This window comes from Mustelus asterias, chromosome 4, assembly GCF_964213995.1.
Source record: "Mustelus asterias chromosome 4, sMusAst1.hap1.1, whole genome shotgun sequence".
In the NCBI taxonomy this organism is placed as follows: domain Eukaryota; kingdom Metazoa; phylum Chordata; class Chondrichthyes; order Carcharhiniformes; family Triakidae; genus Mustelus; species Mustelus asterias.
Window position 1 is genome coordinate 27,196,724 of NC_135804.1, and position 17,950 is coordinate 27,214,673.

At 42.2% G+C, this 17,950-nt stretch overlaps 1 protein-coding gene across 2 annotated transcripts in view; it reads right to left on the reverse strand.

The window, feature by feature from the left end:
* Positions 1–17,950, reverse strand: part of ankrd11 (ankyrin repeat domain 11) — a 200,689-nt gene that overhangs the window by 80,760 nt on the left and 101,979 nt on the right. The window lies entirely within an intron of this gene.

Sequence of the window (17,950 nt, forward strand, 5' to 3'; positions counted from 1 at the left end):
TTTGACTTTAACGCTGAGGGGTCAGTCAAGTATGACCACATGATATGAAGTTGCACAATTACACAAAAAACTTACTTGATTTTATCTTATGTTCTTACATTTATAGTGTAAGAAATAGGAGCAGTAGGCTATTTGAATTCTTGAGACTGCTCTGCCAGCCAATGTGATTAGGGTTGATCTGACTGGGGCCTTAAGTAACTCCACACAATTATCAAATTCACTGATCATTCTACTCCTCCCTTTGGGAGTCATCTTTGGGGAAGGGGTGAAAAGAGGGGGAGGAGGACATACTAAAGGCAAAACTACAATAATGTAGCACCAATGCTTTGACTGACACCCCTTCAAAATACTTGAAGTGAGTGAATTTCCCCCAATAACCCAATTGCTCCAGTAAAACTTCACTATTTTGGGAAAATTGTGGTCTTAAGTTTTAAACTGTGATTCTATTCCAGATGTTGTTAAACTCAGTTGGGTACAAAAAACAAAGTTAATATGAAGTGCGGTAATGAGGAAGCGCTGCACGGTTAAAAGGTGTCGGCTTTTGGGTTAGGCATTAAACCGAGGTCCTATCGGGACCCAGGTTTGATTCCCAGCTCGGGTCACTATCTGTGTGGAGTCTGCACATTCTCCCAGTGTCTGCGTGGGTTTCCTCCGGGTGCTCCGGTCTCCTCCCACAGTCCGAAAGATGTGCTGGTTAGATGCATTGGCCATGCTAAATTCTCCCTCGGTGTACCCGAGCAGGCATCAGAGTGTGGCGACTAGGGGACTTTCACAGTAACTTCATTGGAGTAACTTGTGTCACCAGTAAATAAAGCAAAAGCAAAGCCTGTTCAGGTGGATGTATAAGATCCCATGGCATTATTTTGAAGAAGAGCAGGCAAGTTATCCCTGGTGTCCTGCCAATATTTATCCCTCAATTAACATCACAGAATCAGATTATCTGGTCATTATCACATTGTATGGGATCTTGCTTTGTGCATATTGGCTGCTCCTTTTCCGACATTACAAGTGACTACACTTCAAAAGGTACTTTATTGGATGTAGTGCTTTGAGCCAGTCAGCTGTCATGAAAAGCCCTATATAAATTCAAGTATTTTTTCTTTATAAGGAAATTCATTCAAGTTTACATAATTTATTTTTTCCAACACAACTTACTTCATCTACTCAGTTTCTTTTTAAGTTTGTTTGTGGAATGTGGGCATAGTTAGCAAGGTGAGCATTTATCGCCCTTTCCCAATGGTGGGACTGGTGATGATGAACCATCTTCTTGAACTACTGCAGTCCATGTGCTGTTGGGTGGTAGAAGGATTTTGACTTTGGGGGATTTGGTGATGTTAAATGCTGGCGAATGTCATTGAGAAATGGTCATTAGTGCCACAGAAGTGACAGGCAATGCTACTTGCTACTTATTAGCCCATGTCTGAACGTTGTTCAGGTCTTACTGAAATAGTTGTTGCCTACATGCAGCATCTGAAAGAATTATGAATAGTACTGAATACTTTGATTTGATTTGTCACATGTATTAGTATATAGTGAAAAGTATTGTTTCTTGCGCTCTATCCTGTGGGAGGCTAAGGAGGAAATTGCAAGTCCCCTAGCAGAGATATTTGAATCATCAATAGTCACAAGTGAGATGCCTGAAGACTGGAGTGTGGCAAATGTTATGCCTTTGTTTAAGAAGGGCTGCAGGGAAAAGCCTGGGAACTACAGCCTCACATCTGTAGTGGCTAAGTTGTTAGAAGATATTTTGAGAGACAGGATCTGCAGGCATTTAGAGACACAAGGACTGATTAGGGACAGTCAGCATGGCTTTGCGAGTGGAAAATCATGTCTCACAAATTTAGCTGAGTTTTTTGAAGGGGTAACCAAGAAGGTAGATGAGGGCAGTGCAGTTGATGTTGTCTACATGGACTTTAGTAAGGCCTTTGACAAGGTACCACATGGTAGGTTGTTGCATAAGGTTAAATCTCACGAGATCCAGGGTGAGGTAGCCAAATGGATATAAAATTGGCTTGATGACAGAAGCCAGAGTGTGGTTGTAGAGGGTTGTTTTTCAAACTGGAGGCCTGTGACCAGCAGTGTGCCTAAGAGATCAGTGCTGGGTCCACTGTTATTTATCATTTATATTAATGGTTTGGATGATAATTTAGGAGGCATGCTTAGTAAGTTTGCAAATGACACTAAGATTGGTGGCATAGTGGACAGTGAAGAACGTTATCTAGGATGCAACGGGATCTTGATCAATTGGGCCAGTGGGCTGACAAATGGCAGATGGAGTTTAATTTAGATAAATGCGAGGTGATGTATTTTGGTCGATCGAACCAGGTCAGGACTTACTCAGATAATGGTAGGGGGTTGGAGAGAGTTACAGAACAAAGGGATCTAGGGGTACAGGTTCATAGCTCCTTGAAAGTGGAGGCACAGGTGTACAGAGTGATGAAGAAGGCATTCGGCATGCTTGGTTTCATTGGTCAGAACACTGAATATAGGAGTTGGGACATCTTGTTGACGTTGTACAAGACATTGATAAGGCCACACTTGGAATACTGTGTGCAATTCTGGTCACCCTACTATAGAAAGGATATTAATAAACTAGAAAGAGTGCAGAAAAGATGTACTGGGATGCTACCAGGACTTGATGGTTTGAGTTATAAGGAGAGGCTCGATAAGACTGGGACTTTTTCCGCTGGAGCGCAGGAGACTTAGGGATGACCTTATAGAAGTCTATAAAATAATGAGGGGCATAGATCACCTAGATAGTCAATATCTTTTCCCAAAGATAGGGGAGTCTAAAACTAGAGGGCATAGGTTTAAAGTGAGGGAGGAGAGATACAAAAGGGTCCAGAGGGGCAATTTTTTGAGGGCGATGAGTGTCTGGAATAAGCTGCCAGAGGTAGTAGTAGAGACGGGTACAATTTTGTCTTTTAAAAAGCGTCGTCAGTTACATGGGTAAGATGGGTATAGAGGGATATGGGCCAAACCCGGGCAATTGGGACTAGCTTAGGGGTTAAAAAGGGGCGGCATGGACAAGTTGGGCCAAAGGGCATGTTTCCATGCTGTAAACCTCTATGACTTTATGAGTACTTGGAAATGCATGATAAATTAGGGCTGAGTCAGCACAGCTTCGTCAATGGGGGGTCATGTCTGACAAATTGGTTAGAATTCTTTGAGGAGGTAACGGAGAAGTTAGACAAAGGAGAGCCAGTGGACATGATTCATTTGAATTTCCAGAAAGTTTTTGACATGGTGCCTTACAGGAGGCTAAGAGCCAATGGTGTTAGAGGCAAGGTACTGGCATGGATAGATTTGCTGACAGAGAAGGCAGAGATTGGGGATAAGGTGGTCCTTTTCACGATGGCAACCGGTAACTAGTGTTGTTCCACAGGGGTCAGACCACAATTTTTCACTATATACATTAATGACCGAGAAGATGGAACTGAGGACATGGTTGCTAAATTTGCGGATGATACAAAGATATGTGGACAGGTACTGTTGAGGAAATGGGGAGACTACAGAATGACTTGGACAGGCTAGGAGCATGTGCAAAGTGGCAGATGGAATACAATGTGGGAAAGTGTGAGGTTATGCACTTTGGTAGGAAGAATAGAGACATAGACTATTTTCTAAGTGAGGAAAAGCTTCGGAAAACTGAAGCACAAAGGGACTTGGGAGTCCTAGTTCAGGACTCTCTTAAGGTTAACATGGAGGTTCAGTTGGCAGTTAGGAACGCAAATTCAATGTTAGCATTGATTTCTAGAGGGCTAGAATACAAGAGCAGGGATGTACTGCTGAGGCTGTACAAGGCTCTGGTCAGACCCCATTTGGAATACTGTGAGCAGTTTTGGGCCCTATACCTAAGGAGGGATGTGCTGGCCTTGGAGGGGGTCCAGAGGAGGTTCACAAGAATGATCTCAGGAATGAAGGGTTTGTCATATGAAGAACGGTTGAGGTGTCTGGGTCTATACTCAATGGAGTTTTGAAGGATGAGGGGGAATCTAATTGAAACTTAGAATACTGAGAGGCCTAGATAGAGTGAACATGGAGAGGATGTTTCCACTAGTGGGAGAGACTAGAACTCGAGGGCACAACCTCAGAGTGAAGGGACGCACCTTTAAAACTGAGATGAGGAGGACATTCTTCAGCCAGAGGGTGGTGAATCTGTGGAACTCAACGCCACAGAGGGCTGTGCAGTTCAGGTCATTGAGTATATTTAAGACAGAGATAGATAGGTTCTTGATCATTAAGGGGATCAAGGGTTACAGGGAGAAGGCAGGAGAATGGGGATGAGAATTATATCAGCCATGATTGAATGGTGGAGCAGACTCGATGGGCCGAATGACCCAATTCTGCTCAATGAAAAGTATTGTTTCTTGCGCGCTATACAGACAAAGCATACTGTACATAGAGAAGGAGGGAGTGCAGAATGTAGTGTTACAGTCATAGCTAGGGTGTAGAGAAAGATCAACTTAATGCAAGGTAGGTCCATTCAAGAGTCTGATGGCAGCAGGAGAAAAGGTGTTCTCAAGTCGGTTGAATCATAGAATCCTACAGTGCAGAAGGAGGCCATTTGGCCCATCGAGTCTGCACCGACCACAATCCCACCCAGGCCCTATCCCCATAACGCCATGCATTTACCCTAGCCAGTCCCCTTGACACCAAAGGGCAATTTAGCATGGCCAATCCATTTAACTCGCACATCTCTGGACTGTGGGAGGAAACCGGAGAACCCGGAGGAAACCCACGCAGACACCAGGAGAATGTGCAAACTCCACACAGACAGTGACCCAAGCTGGGAATTGAACCCATGTCCTTAGCGCTGCGAGGCAGCAGTGCTAACCACTGTGCCACCATGCCACTATAAGGTGGGTACATGTCCTCAGACTTTTATATCTTTTTTCCCCGATGGAAGGTGGAAGAGAGTCTGTCCAGGATGAATGGGGGTCCTTGATTATGCTGGCTGCTTTTCCAAGGCAGGGGAAGTGTAGACAGAGTTAATGGATGGGAGGCTGGTTTGAGATGGATTGGGCTTCGTTCACGACCCTTTGTAGTTTCTTGTGGTCTTGGACAGAGCAGGAGCCATACCAAGCTGTGATACAACCAGAAAGAACGCTTTCTATGGTGCAGCTATAAAAGTTGGAGAGAGTTGTAGCAGACATGCCAAATTTCCTTAGTCTCCTGAGAAAGTAGAGGCATTGGTGAGCTTTCCTAACTATAGCATCGGCATGGAGGGAACCAGGATAAGTTGTTGGCGATCTGGCCACCTAGAAACTTGAAGCTCTTGACCATTTCCACTTCGTCTTCGTTGACTGCGCTTCCTGAAGTCGATGATTATCTCCTTCGTTTTGTTGACATTGAGAGATTATTGTCATCGCACCAGTTCACCAGGTTCTCTCTCTCTTTCCTGTACTCCGTCTCATCATTGTTTGAGATCCGACCCACTGCGGTGGAATACTGTGTAATCATTCCCATTTCTGAGCTGTTTATGGGGAGATTATTGATGAAGCAACTGATGATGGTTGGGCCAGAACATTACGAGGAGGAAGTTCCACAGCGCTGAAATAATTGGCCAACAACCACAACCATCCTACTTTTAGGTCACTTAGTCAAATGCAGTCAAGGGCAGTTACTCTCACCTCATCTCTGGAATTCAGTTCTTTTGTTCCAAGTTTGGACAAAGACTGTAATGAGGACCGGAATAGAGTGGCCCAGGTGGAACCCAAACAGGCTACTTACCGGTGAACATGTTATCAAGAAGTAATTGTTGCTCGATAGAGCTGTCAATGACACCTCCATCACTTTACTGATGATTGAGAATATACCAATGGCTAGTAATTGGTTGGATTGGATGCGCCCTGATTTTTGTGAGCTGGACAGACTTTCCCACTTTTTCAGCAATTTTCCACTTCGCCAGGCAGATGCCAGTGTTTTAGCTGTATTGGGATAGCTTGGCAGGGAACTTGGCTAGTTCAGGAGCGCAACACTTCTGTATTACAACCTGGATACTGTCAGAGCTCATTGCATTTGCCACATCCGGCACTTTGAGCTATTTTTTGATGTGACATGGAATGAATAGAATTGTCTGAAGACTAGCCTCTGTGATTCTGAGGACCTTGGGAGATGGCCAACGTGGATCATTGGCAAGTCTGGCTAAAGATGGTCAAGAATGTTTCAGCCTTGTTTAGACTGACATGTTGGGTATCCTCACTGAGAATAAAGTATATTTATTAGTGTCACAAGTAAGGTTTACATTAACACTGCAATGAAGTTACTGTGAAAAATCACACTCCGACTCCTGTTCGGGTACACTGAGGGAGGAATTATCATGGCCAATGCACCTAACCAGCACATCTTCCAGACTGTGGGAGGAAACTGGAGCATCTTGGAGGACTGTGGAGGAAACCCACACAGACACAGGGAGAACGTGCAGACTCTGCACAGACAGTGACCCAAGCCGGGAATCAAACCTGGGTCCCTGGCACTGTGAAGCAACAGTGCTAACCATTGTGCCACCATGCCCCGCCATGCGAATTTAAAAAGTCTGTTCTGGTGTGCTACCGCCTCAGGTGGATCAGGCTAGCTGGTGTCACAGGACATGTACAAGAATGGTAATGGAGGCTGCAAGGTATAATTCAGTGAGTATGACGATGTCAGACTGTTGCTTAACAAGTCTGTGGGACAGCTCTCCCAATTTTGGCACAAGTCCCCAGATAGCATGGAGGACTTCTGCAGAGTTGTCCGCAAGGTGTGCTTTGTCGTTTCCATGTTGATCACCAGTTCGGTTTTATTATTGTTTGACTTTTCTATCATGATTTGATATAACTGACCAGCATGCAATTTAATTTATAAGGGCAGTTAAGAGTTAACCACTTGGTTGTGGGTCTGGAATCATATAAAGGCTGGGTGGCAGATTTCCTTCCTACGGGATATTCATGAATGAGATGTGCTTTTATAACAATTCCAGAGTTGCATGATCATCATTTATTTCTTGATTCTTGAATCTGATGGGCTGAGAAAAAATATTTTCCCATTGTTCCAACAAGGTCCCAGGTGCCCTGTTGTTCTTATTGCACCATTTTCAGTTCATATGTCCGCCAACATTATTGGCAAGAATTTTTAAAACCTGAACATGCAATTGTAAGTCTAACTAATGGGGTTTGTCAAGAGATGCCCTTTGCCAGAAAAATCGGAGCCATCACATTTCTCCAGGTGGATAAGAAATCTACCGTAGGAAATTTTCACTAAACAAGAGACCAACTTTAAATTCATCTAGATAGGCTAAAAACTCCAAATATAGGTAACAGGAATGGGAAGAGTAGTACAGTCTATGCCTGTTAATTCAAAGTAAGTTTTTGCTCAGAACTTAATTTGCTGGATAATTAAGTAGTTTAAAAAAATTGTTGCAAGTCATCAAAGTCCCAGAGGACCATAGGCAAAACTCCTCCCTCTTTGAGAGAGAGCTGACTGGTGCTGATGTAACCTGAGGATCATCACTTCTTAGGCGAAGAGCAAGTTTGAAAAGGCAGAGCCTTCATGAATAACCTCAGCCAGTACAGAATTTTATCTGCACTGTTGGCATTACTCTGCATCACGAACCAGCCACCCAGCCAACTGAACTAACCGACTCCAATTTTGTTGAACAAAGATACTAACAAATTAATGCAAATTAGACTTAGAAAACATTTTAAAATGCAAAGAATTTGGCATGGTCAAGAGAAGGATCAGTTCAGGCATCTGGTTCGTCGGAATCCCTTCCTCTGGCATATTAACTTTCCCATCACAACATTTAATTGGAATGGGTACAGTAATGTTGCAATTATGACACTGGGCTAGTAATCATGGGTTGGTAATTCAGATGTCAGCTCAGATGCCACCATTGCACTGAGAACTTGAATTTGGAAATTAAAACAAAAATCAATAAAATTGAGCATAAAGCTACCCGATTGTAATAAAAACTCAACTGGTTCACTAATATCCTTCGGGGAAGGAAACAGGTCATTTCATCTGCACTGGCCTATATGTGACCAACGTGGTTAACTCCAAATTGCCCTCTTGCCTTCAATAGTAGTTTGCAAACTTTTCTGTCAGCAGACCACATATTACCTCGCAAACCACCTCCCAGTCCTACCCCATCCAATTTTGCATGCCAAAATGGCACTGCTTTTAATGACACACCAAATGAGTTGGCATCTGCTCTAAGTTGGACTCCATATTCAGACAACTCCCTTTCTTAACTTACAGCCCCAAAGTTATGTAAAGTTAAATTCCACTCACAGCTACACAAAGTCACCACCTGTAGGGAACAAGCCAATTATGTCATACCCAAATAGCACCAAGCTTCAAAACAAACAACGCCTGTACACTTCAACAAAATCCCAAATATTTAACGATACCACTGTACAAGATCTCGACTATGCATTTACATTTTCATGGTTTAGAATTTCTAGACAATTAAGCAATGGGTTATCAAATATGGCTACTGTAGAACTTGGGTATTAAAATTATTTTACAATTTTCATTGTAAATCAAAGATATCACTGTAAATTCTAATCATGTGCACAGTGGGAACATTATTTAAACCTTACAACTAATGAGAACATCACTACATTTATGCTTCACAAATAATAATGTTCCTCTTTAACATGTGCTTTGTCATTCTTTGACAAGTCAATACACAATTGGGACATCACCATTTATCTTGCAGAAAATTCACTTCTCGGCCTTTTGGCTAAGATCAAGTGTAGTATGGTCGGCAGCCCATGGTCGGCCGCACTTGGTCGAGGTCATTAGGTTACGCTGAGGCTTCATATGTTTCATATGAAGCAATTTTTAAAAGCGGCATCTCGGCCTTTTGGCTAAGATGCAAATGAGCTCAAGTCTTGGAGGAGGAACCTCCCCCTTCTCCAATCAGCTTGGCTCATGTAGATCAGGCCCAGGACAGGGTGGTTTGGTCGCTCGCCCTGTCTTGTCAGCCTGGATCTGAAATGTCTCAACTTGTTGAGACTCTGAATTGGATTTGATTTGATTGAATTGGAAAAGTATAAAAAAAACAAATTCACTTCTTCTGAACTGCACCTGCAGTTCTTCGGCCAGAGGAGGCAGCAAATACCAAATATTGCAATGAAGTAACACAAATTTAAGCCTAACAAGTGCTATGAACAAAACCTCAACTATGCATTTACATTTTCATGGTTTAGAATTTCTGGAGGATTAAACAATAGATCAAATGTAGTTACTGTAGAACAACTTCGGTATTAAAATTATTTTACAAATTTCATTGTAAATCAAAGATATCATTGTAGATTCTAATCTTGTGTACAGTGGGAATATTATTTAAATCTTAAGTCTACAGGGAGAATTAAAGGGAAAAGCAATTTAACATACGAATATTGATTCTCTTTCAAAGAACAATGAATACAGCCCCTACTGCTTACACCAATTCGTTTTATACCATACAGACACATCAGGCAAATGGCACTGACAAAGCTATTTAATCACAATTTAAACTGCAGCCAATTTAAATCCATTCAGGAAAAATTTGTTTATCCAGAGACTCACGACTGCAAGTTATTGAAGTGAATGTGACAAATGCAAAGAGGAAACTAAATAAAACATGAGGTATAGGAATAAAAAGTTAGACTGACACAGGTTTTATGAAAAGGAACAAGAGGAGACTTCAGTGGAGCATAAATACCAGTATGGAGCAGCCCAGCTAAATGGCCTGGTTCTTCACTGTATAGTAGTATGTAATTCTATGGAACGGCATCACTTAGTGGGCTTGCTATTTCAGGCAGTTAAACAGCGGTACACATCTGCTGTCTGCAGAGTTGGGAACCATCCAACTCAGCTAAAATTGACATGACAGTCTGAACTTCTCAAACTGAATCAGATCTTCATATTTCTTTTAAAATTGAGATCAAGCAGATTTGTCATCTCTCATGCTCTGTTTCAATTTCTGCAACTAAACAATTACTGATTTTGCTGTGAATGCGAAGCTTGTACTGTTTTTGAGCAGTCTGTCTAGTAAATTCATTCAACAATTTTATTGATGTATAATCATGTATATTTATGGTCATTACCACGCAGCTGAAAAAGTGATTAGGAAATCTAGGAACAATTTAAGATTTTAAGACAGAGATGAGGATGAATTTCTCCTCAGAGGCTAGTGAATCTGTGGAATTCTTTCCCGCAGAGGGCTGTAGACGCTTGGTCGTTAAGTATGCAAGTTTTAATCAGTAAGGGAATCAAGGATTATGGGGATACGGCAGGAAAGTGGAGTTGAAGATTATCACATTAGATCAATCATGATCTCACTGAATGGCAGAGCAGGCTTGATAGTAGCAGAGGTAGGCCATTTGGTCTGTGGCTTACGGTAACTGAGTCTACATACAACACATTAAAAGGAACAGTGAAAGGAGCTGCAGAGGTACAAGGCGGCATTTAGGAATTTAGGCAACAAATGCTGGCCTAGCCAGTGATGCCCACATCCCATGTCTCTAGATTCTAACTGGGTATGCCGTACTGAACGATGAGCTGTGTCTTAGCTTTAAAGTTAAGAGTCTTTCGTAAAAATGCTATCCTGGGAGGAGTTGTGACTGTTGATGCATCTTGAGATTCTTTAGCACAGTCAATGCTGTCTGGTAATGGCACTGTTGAAGGGGAAAGATTAATTTGGTTTTCTTTTCAAGATTTAGCCATGTATAGAGAATTAAATTTATACAACATACAAGCCATCGCGTACAGCACAAATATTCTTCATACGTAGGCACCCATTATACCATGGTTAAAAATACACAGTGGCAGGCGAATTTGCCCTGGAAATCACCCGAAAGCCAGCAAAAAATCAATGTGGGAGTGATAAATGAGGGAACAGTCATCCTGATAGGTGGAAGAGATAGAAATCTATCAGGAGCTGTTCCTGTAATCATGGATTCTGTCTCTCCCATGCTCACTGCTCCAGTTCCTACAGTCATAGGATCTCTGCCTTCCTCTATTGTTGCTACTTAGGAGACAGAATCCATAATTGAGGTGCATAATGGTGAAGAAAAAGGAACCTGTGATCACAGGAGCTGCAAAAGTTATTTTGGCTGGTCCCACTGTTGCCATCAACAACTTTGAGAGGAGGCCACCAAATCATGGACCTACAAGTGCAGATCTCCATACCCTTACTTGGGTGCCCATCTCCTAAACTCCAATAAAGGGACAATGAGAACTCATAACTCTAAAACATGGACACGGACTAGCTAAAACCCAGATTCAAACCTAGACTGAGCCCACAAAACATGGACTCAGACTTCAGCCCAGACCTCAAATGCTCGATATCTGGCATCCTCAAAATGCTCAGTACATGTGAATTAAATCATTTGTTACCGGATGGTTAATTTGGCACTGCATCATTAATTGTGTGTGTATTCCCCATGTTGTACAGTTGGACCTGAAGTGTATGTGAGCACTCACTTTAGACAGAAGAATTGACGGAAAGGAAACTTGAAATTGGCAGAAGAATGTTGGGAGAGAGCAAAGTCCTTGTAATTAATTTTTTTTAAGGGGGGCTGCAGTTTTCAAACTCATTCCCAAAAAGTGCTTTGTGCCAAGTAGTTGAACTTTCATTTTGGAAAGACGACAGGTCCAAAAAATTCATGACTTGAAGTTAAATGACAAAGTAAATCAAAGGTTCTCAGAGGAATCAATGTTAAAAGTGAAGTTAGGTTCCTTCAGGTTGAAATTATATACCATGTATGTGCGTTATTGTGCAAATAACTTGCAAACTAAAATAAATCATTAAATATAAAATAAATCCTTTGTAGTTAGGTACTTTAGGGCTTTTCACAGCAGAAACCATTATACACTGAAGTTCTGTACATTCATAAATGTATATCTTTAAAATAAAAAATAGAAGCAATAAATGTACTGTAAATGTAAATACATTTTTTAAAAATGGCAGTACACAGTTTTGGATTGACCGGGCTCCTGTCTAGTGGCAGGAATTGGTCAGTGCAGGTGGCAACTGAAGTCCAAGACATCAGTGCATGTTCAGAGTGGAATTGGGAGCAAGAGGAGGAACATAAAAACAGGAGTCGGCCATTCAAGCCTGCTCTACCATTCAAACAGATGGTGGCTGATCATCCCTCACTATGCAATTTTCCCCCACGTTCCTTGATGTCATTAGTACTACCTTTAGTCATTACATTATATGCCTCAGACATGAGCAACAAGCAGTCTATTGAATGCATTTCAGATGTGGACATGTAGGAAGATGTTCCACATATCCTGCATAGACAGAAAGGAGTAGTTAGTAGTGCAAAACATCAAAGATACAATATTTTGGTCACATCATTAGAGCAGATGGCAGACAGATATAATTAGTGGAAAGAAAGATCAATGTTAAAGAGGCAGAGAGGAAAATGGATGCTGGATATAATGGACTAGATGCAGTTTCTCTCTGTGGGACAGCACAGGCTAAACAAAGGTGAAGATCCATGGCAGTCAGCCTTCAGGGAAGGTGATACCAATGAATGAATGAACAGACAGCACAGACGGGGGCTCTGCATTCTGTGGAGTCCATGCCAGCACTCTGCAAGAGCTATTCAGCCAGTCCTACATACCCTCCCTTATCTTTCAGCATGCAAATTTTCTCTCCAGATAATTATCCAATTTCCTTTTGTAGGGTGTAATTGACTATCGACATTACGCAAAGTTATTTCATGTCACTTTTGGTTCTTACGTCATTCACCTTAAATCAGTGTTTTCTGGTTCTCAACCCTTCAGCCAAAGGGATCTAATTCTCCTTAACCACCTTGTCAAAATCCCTAATGGTTTTTAACATTTCAATCAATTCTCCTCATACTTTCCCCTTCTGCAGGGAGAATACCGCCAACTTCAGCAATCTATCCATGCAAATTGTTCCAGGATGAAGGACTTAATTCTCATAAATCTTTTCTGCATCCAATTGTGATGTCCAGAATTTTTTTCTATTTATTCTTTCACAGGATGAGTGTTAATCTTTTTGACTAAACAATTAAACTAAATCAAATTAACTGAGGGGCTGGCTAGGATAGCATATAGTGCCCACCCCTAACTGCCTTCAAGATGGTGTAGTGAGCTGCCTTCTTGAACCACTGCAGGCCATGTGTGTACGAATACCCACAGTGCTACTCAGTAGGGAATTCCAAGATTTTGACCCAGCAATAGCAAAGTAAAAATGATATAGTCCAAGTTAGGATGGTGAGTGGCTTGGATGGGAACTTTCAGGTGGTTGTGGCGTCCCTATGCACCTGCTGCTCTTGTCCTTCTAGATGGTAGAGGTCACAGTTTAGAAGATGCTGCCAAAGGAGCCTTGGCGAGTTGCTGCAGTGCATCTTGTACTGTCACTTTGCATCAATGATAGAGGGAATGAATATTTAAAGGTGCCAACAGATGGGGTGCTAATCGAGCAGGCTGTTTTGTCCTGGGTGGTGTTGAGCATCTTGAGTGCAGTTGGAGCTACACTCATCCAGGCAAGTGGAGAATATTCCATGACACTACTGACTTGTACCTTGTAGATGGTGGACATGCTTTGGGAATCAGATGGTGAGTTACTTAGAATTCACCTGCTCTTTTAGCTACAATATTTATACATCTGGCCCAGTTTAGCCTATAGTCAGTGGTAACTTCCAGGATGCTGAAAGTGGAGGATTCAGCAATGGCAGTGCCACTGAATGTCATGGGATGATGGTTGTATTTGCACTTATTGGATGGAGATAGAAACATAGAAACTAGAACCAAAAGAGAAAATGCTGGAAAATCTCAGCACATCAAGGAATGTGGGGGAAAATTAGCTCAGCTGAGCTTTGACAAAGGGTCATCGGAGCTCAAAACATCAGCTTTTTTCTCTCCTTACAGATGCTGCCAGACCTGCTGAGATTTTCCAGCATTTTCTCTTTTGGTTTCAGATTCCAGCATCCACTGTAATTTGCTTTTTTTTTTTAAACATAGAAACTAGAAGCAGGAGGCGGCCATTTGGCCCTTCAAGCCTGCTCAGCCATTCATTATGGTCATGGCTGATTATCAAATTCAATACCCTGATCCCCCACATCCCCCATATTCCTTTGTCGTTGCCTGGCACGAATGTTTCTTGCCACTTACCAGCCCATGCTGGATATTGTCCAGGTCTTGCTGCACCTGGACACAAGTTGCCTCAGCATCTGAGCAGTCGCAAATGATGAACATTGTACAATCGTCAGTGAACATCCTTACTTCTGACCTTATGATAGAAGAAATGTCATTGATGAAGCAGCTGAAGATGGCTGGACAAAGGGGACAGCCTTGAGTGACTCCTGCAATAGTGTCCAGCAATGTGATGATTGACCTGCAACAAGCACAACTACCTTCCTTTGTGCCAGGCATGACTCCAACCAGTGGAGAATTTTCCCCGATTGCCACAGACTCTAGTTTTGCCACATCTTCTTGATGCCATACTCAGTCAAATGCTGCCTTGATGTAAAAGGCAATGACTCACACCTCAGTAGTTCAGTTGAGGCCAAACCAGCATTTTATAAAGGTTCACCTTAACTTGTTGGCTGTTGTTCTCTGCCTTTGTTTATGAAGCTCAGGGTCCCAAAAACCTTTTCAATCATTTTCTCAATCTGCCCTGCTAACTTCAAGGACTTGTGCACTTAAACCGTTGGGGTCCCTCTGCTCCTGCACCTCTTTAGAATTGTATCCTTTGTTTTTGATTACCTTTACTTATTCTTCCTACCAAAATGTATCACTTAACACTGCTCTGCATTAAATTTTATCCATCTGTCTGCCTATTCTACCTGCCTGACAATGTCCTTAGATCTGCCACAATTCTCACAGTTCACAATATTTCCAAAATGAGTCATCTGCAAATTTTGAAATTGTGCCAAGCACACCCCAAGTCTAGGTTATTAATGTAGATCAAGAACAGGAGTGATCCTGATATCCACCCCTAGAGAACCGCACTGTGTTCTCTACTCCAGTTTTTAAAATAAAACCGTTAATCACTACTTTTTCACTTCTTGTTACTCAGCCAGTGAACTATGCATTCGTGCTTCCACTGTCCCTTTTATTCAACAGGCTTTAACTCTGCTAACAAGCCTCTATATGGCACTTATTGAACTTATGGAATTCATAGACACATCAACTCCTGGTTAAATACAATTTAGAAACATAGAAAATAGGAGTAAGCCATTTGGCCCTTCAAACCTGCTCCGCCATTTATTTTGATCATGGCTGATCAAATTCAATATCCTGACCCCCAAACCCCCACCCCCCACCCCCAATCCCTTTAGTCCCAACAGCTATATCTAATTTCTTCTCGAAATCTCACAATTTGCCTTCAACAAATCCATACCGGCATTCCTCAGTCTATCCACATTTGTCCAAGGGAAAGTTAACTTTGTCCTAGATTATCATTTCTAAAAGTTTCCCCACAACTGAGAAGAAATCAAGCTTCTGGCACCACAAGTGTCTTGACTGTACAAGGCAGTAAGAAGAAATGAGGTCTTGCATCAAGATTTCAGGAAGCTAAGCAGTAGATTAAAAAGCAGCCCCTCGATGGTTGCAATCTCTGAATTACTCCCAGTGCCACGTTAGTGGATATAGAAATGGGAAAATAGGACAGATGAATGCGTGGCTCAAGAGTTGATGCAGGAGGGAGGATTTTAGATTCCTGGGTTACTTGGACCCTTTGTGGGGAAGGTGGGACATGTACTAACGGACAGTCTGCACCTGAACCTCATTGGGACCAACATCTTTGTGTGTAGGTTTGTTAGTGCTGTTGGGAGAAGTTAAATGAGTCTGGCAGGGGGAGGACACACAGAATATTAGTAAAACAGAGACACATCATGCTATAGTAATGGAAGCAAGTCAGTGTGACTTCAGTTATGTTAAGTGTCAAGAGAATAAGGTAAGGCTGGTTGGTCTTTACTTTAATGCTAGGAGTGCAATAAGTAAGACTGATGAGTTAAAGATGTGGATTGAGATATGGAAGTGTGATATTGTTGCCATCAAAGAAACATGGTTGAGGGAAGGCAGGACTGGCAACTCAACATTCCGGGGTACAGTATCTTTAGGTGAGACACAAGAAGGGTATAAAAAGGAAGTGGTGCAGCACTACTAATTAATGAGTCAATTATTGCAATAAGGAGAGATGATATCTTGGATGGGTCTTCAAATGAGGCTTTGTGGGTAGAATTTAGGAATATAAAGTGGGGCACATTACTGGTAGTGTTGTGTAGGCTCCCAAAGAGTCAGCAGGAAAAAGAGCAAATATATAGATAGTTCAAAGAGGTGTGTAAGAGTAATAATTGAGTAATTATACCAGAGAATTTCAACTTTCCCAACATAAATTGGGATAGTCGTAGTGTTAACAGCTTAGAGGGAGCAGATTTCTTGAAATGTATCCGAAGAGTTTTTTGTATCAAAATGTAGAAGGCCCAACAAAAGATAGTACAGTGCTGGATCCGAAGCCGGACAAGTGTTCAATGTGGCAGTGGGGAAGCATGTTAGCTATAATAACACAACATTATGGTTCAAATTTGTTATGCACAAGGGGAAAGATGATCTACAAAAGACGGCTTTGGATTGGGGGAGTAAAGATTTTATTAAAATGACAGGATCTGGCCAAAGTTGACTGGGAACAGCTCCTTTCATTTAAGTCTACAGTGGAGGGGCATTCAAAAAAGGAGCTGGGGAGAGTGCAGGTCCAACGTGTACCCTTTTAGGGGGAAATACAGGAACAATAGATTCAGGGAATTCTGGGTATCTAGGACAATTCAGGACCGGATGAAGAAGAACAGAAAGGCTTTTTAGCATGTACAAAGGGAGCTTCACTCCGGCGGGATTCTCCCGCTGCAGTGAACGAATGTGTGGCAATTCAGCTGCGGCCCGAGAGGAATATAGAAAGTACAAGGGGGAACTTAAGAAAGCAACTAGAAGAGCAAAAAGGACTTGTAAACAAGATTAGGGAGAATCCCAAGATATTTTATAAATACATTAAAAGGAAGAGGCTAACTAGGGAAAAGAGTAGCGCCAATTAGGGACCAAGGGGGCAACATGTGTATAAAGCACAGGACATTGGAAGGGTGTTAAATGAATACTTTTCTTTAGTCTTCACTCAGGAAAAGGAGAAGATAGGTACAGAATTCAGGAAAAGGGACTGCGAGGAAGTTGCATAGTTTGATATTGGAAATGGGGAGGTATTGGAGGCTCTGACAAGCTTAAAAATGGACAAATCCCCAGGCCCAGATGAACTGCATCCCAGACTTCTATGGGAGGTGAGGCAGGAAATGGAAGGGGCTCTGGCACAAATTTTTAATTCCTCTCTGGCCACAGGGGAAGTCATGATGTGGAGATGCCGGCGTTGGACTGGGGTAAACACAGTAAGAAGTTTAACAACACCAGGTTAAAGTCCAACAGGTTTATTTGGTAGCAAAAGCCACACAAGCTTTCGGAGCTCCAAGCCCCTTCTTCAGGTGAGTGCCCTGAAGAAGGGGCTTGGAGCTCCGAAAGCTTGTGTGGCTTATGCTACCAAATAAACCTGTTGGACTTTAACCTGGTGTTGTTAAACTTCTTACACAGGGGAAGTGCCAGAAGACTGGAGGACAGCTAATGTGTTTCCATTTTTCAAGAAAGGTGGTAGAGTTAAACCAGGAAATTAAAGACGTTGAGTCTCACGTCTTGTTGGAGAAAATTCTGAAGGAGAAAATTCATATCCACTTGGAAAGGCAAGGGTTAATTAGGGGTAGTCAGCAGCTTTGCCAGAGGGAGGTCACGCCTAATAAATTTGCTAGAATTTTTCGAAGTGTGTGGATGAGTTCAGTTGATGTAATTTATATGGATTTTACCAAAGCTTCTGTCAAGGTCCCAAGTGGGAAACTGCTTGAAATGTTTAAGTACGTGGAATTCAGGGAAACTTGGCAAGATGGATCAGAAACTGGCTTAGTAATAG